We start from the raw sequence: 2,985 nt of genomic DNA, 5'->3' as shown, positions 1-2,985 counted from the left end.
TGACCTCTAGGCTTTATGGGTATTATGACTCATACTGTGGTATTCTATACTAATCAACTGAAATACACTGCTCAAAAAAATAAAGGGAACACTTAAACAACACAATGTAACTCCAAGTCAATCACACTTCTGTGAAATCAAACTCCACTTAGGAAGCAACACTGATTGACAATAAATGTCACATGCTGTTGTGCAAATGGAATAGACAAAAGGTGGAAATTATAGGCAATTAGAGACCACACCCACAATAACACCCCCAATAAAGGAGTGGTTTTGCAGGTGGTGACCACAGACCACTTCTCAGTTCCTATGCTTCCTGGCTGATGTTTTGGTCACTTTTGAATGCTGGCGGTGCTTTCACTCTAGTGGTAGCATGAGACGGAGTCTACAACCCACACAAGTGGCTCAGGTAGTGCAGCTCATCCAGGATGGCACATCAATGCGAGCTGTGGCAAGAAGGTTTGCTGTGTCTGTCAGCGTAGTGTCCAGAGCATGGAGGCGCTACCAGGAGACAGGCCAGTACATCAGGAGACGTGGAGGAGGCCGTAGGAGGGCAACAACCCAGCAGCAGGACCGCTACCTCCGCCTTTGTGCAAGGAGGAGCAGGTGGAGCACTGCCAGAGCCCTGCAAAATGACCTCCAGCAGGCCACAAATGTGCATGTGTCTGCTCAAACGGTCAGAAACAGACTCCATGAAATGTCGGATCCGCAGCCACTCCGTTAAAAGAAAGATCTGAAATCAAAATGGCCAACTTGAAAATGAATTGGCTCCGAGTCTCATTTTTCTAAATACATTTTTTTTTACAAACTATTAGCCAGGCATCATGTCCTCAGTTTGTAAACCTAAGTTCAGATCTGGTTTCAGATTTATCTGAGACGGTGGGTGTCGGCCACGTCGAATTGACATGGAATGAAATCTGAAATGGCCTGCCTGTGTAAACGCAGCCTAATAGATCTGTGTCCATATTCAGCCCAACATGTCTTGTAGAGCCAATATAGCCAGTGTCGTGTCTTTGGCATCATTAAAACTGAAGACTTATTTATCAAATAACTCTCTGTAATTATTATTACGCGATTAAACTGATTAATCATGTAACTGTAATTAACTAGGAAGTCAGGGCACCAAGAAAAATATTAATATTTTTCCGAATATAACTTTCAGATATTCTAATATCTGATCACTTAGTCTTCTGATGAATGAATTCTTCTTTACCTCACGTTAGTCTCATTCCAAACGTCGTAAATTGTTGGTTATCTGCACGAACCCAGTCTTCACTATGAGTCATCCATACATCAATTGTCTTAAAATCATTTATTTACTAACTAAATACTCACAGAAATGCATAACAAACAAACAAGATATGGTTGGTATATCAATATATATATATTTACGCTCAGTGTGTAGGTCGGGATCTCTGTTGAAAAGTTTGTTTCTGTTGGAGAGTCTGTCCGCCCCTCCCTCTCTCTCTCTCTCTCTCTCTCTCTCTCTCTCTCTCTCTCTCTCTCTCTCTCTCTCTCTCTCTCTCTCTCTCTCTCTCTCTCTCTCTCTCTCTCTCTCTCTCTCTCTCTCTCTCTCTCTCTCTCTCTCTCTCTCTGTCGTGGTTAGAATGGATAGTTCTGAGTGACATTCATTCATGTCGTTATAGAATAGATGTTTCGGCGGTTGTCGGTCTTCGCGTTCAATGATACCGAATTCCTAGCTGCAGACTAGTAATTAATATCAAAGACTTCTTCTTATTCTGTCGGTATCGATAGTCTAAGAGTTTAACCATGTGGTATGGTTAAAAGATTCAGCCATCTACTCAAACCTTAGCTTATACTCAGGTTTATGGTCTCTACTCAAACCTTGGCCCTCTCGTGGTAAGCTAGTCTGCAACCTTTAGCCATCTCGTAATTGAGGTAAGCTCGGTCTGGTGATAGAAAACCCGGGTGGGGGTTTTATTTGGAAGAGCAGAAAAGGGCCTATCCCAGGACGCCAGACCATAACTGTGCTCATGGGCGGTCCTCTGATTTAGTTAAACTCCAAAGGGAATTGGAGTTTCCTTCATTAAACAGTCCAAAATCACATTACACAATTTCACAAACAGTATCATCCTCACTCATTCATGTTATACAACAATTAGATGTAAGCCTCATATCTGAGGCTATTGTATAAACAGCGTTATGGTAATGTGGCCGTATTGTCTCCCATGAGTTTCACAAAATTGTACCAAACGGACCAGTTCGTAGCTGGATTCTTCACCGATCTTTTATACCTTCTCCAGAACATAAATGTCGTTCGGTTCTCCAGTTCTATGAGGTGGAAGAAATTCCTTTGTTCTCTCTATGACACTCACTCTCTCTCTATACTGTCTGGCCATGAGGCAGGATCTTCTCTAGGAATTTACGACCTCTCTGACCACAGCAGCCTGGTTGTAGGAGACAGAGAGAAATGGTGCCGAGGTAGGAGGATGGCGCTTGCGGTGTCCAAAGAGGGCAACGTCATGACACTAGTTCAGGGATCGGTAACTTCAGTCTTCGGGGGCCTGATTGGTGTCACACTTTTGTCCCAGCCCCATCTATAATACACCTGACTCAAATCTTCCGTTTAGATACAAATAAAATGTACAGTTCATATGAGGAAATCAGTCAATGGAAATAAATCCATTAGGCCCTAATCTATGGATTTCACATGACTTGGAATACAGATACCTTAAGAAAATGGGCCTCACAATGGGCTTTAGGATCTCGTTACGGTATTTTTGTGCATTAAAATTGGCTTTGATAAAATTAAAATGCAATTGTGGTCGTTGTCCACAGCTTATGCCTGCCCATATCATAACCCCACCGCTACCATGGGGCACTCTGTTTACAACATTGACATCAGCAAACCGCTCGCCCACACAACGCCATACACGTGGTTTGTGGTTGTGAGGCCGGTTGGACGTCCTGCCAAATACTCTAAAATGACGTTGGAGGCGGCTTATGGTAGAGAACTTAACATCA

This window comes from Salvelinus namaycush, chromosome 27 (genome assembly GCF_016432855.1).
Source record: "Salvelinus namaycush isolate Seneca chromosome 27, SaNama_1.0, whole genome shotgun sequence".
Classification (NCBI taxonomy): Eukaryota; Metazoa; Chordata; class Actinopteri; order Salmoniformes; family Salmonidae; genus Salvelinus; species Salvelinus namaycush.
The sequence above is the reverse complement of the archived record's forward strand: the minus strand, read 5'-3'. Positions refer to the sequence as shown.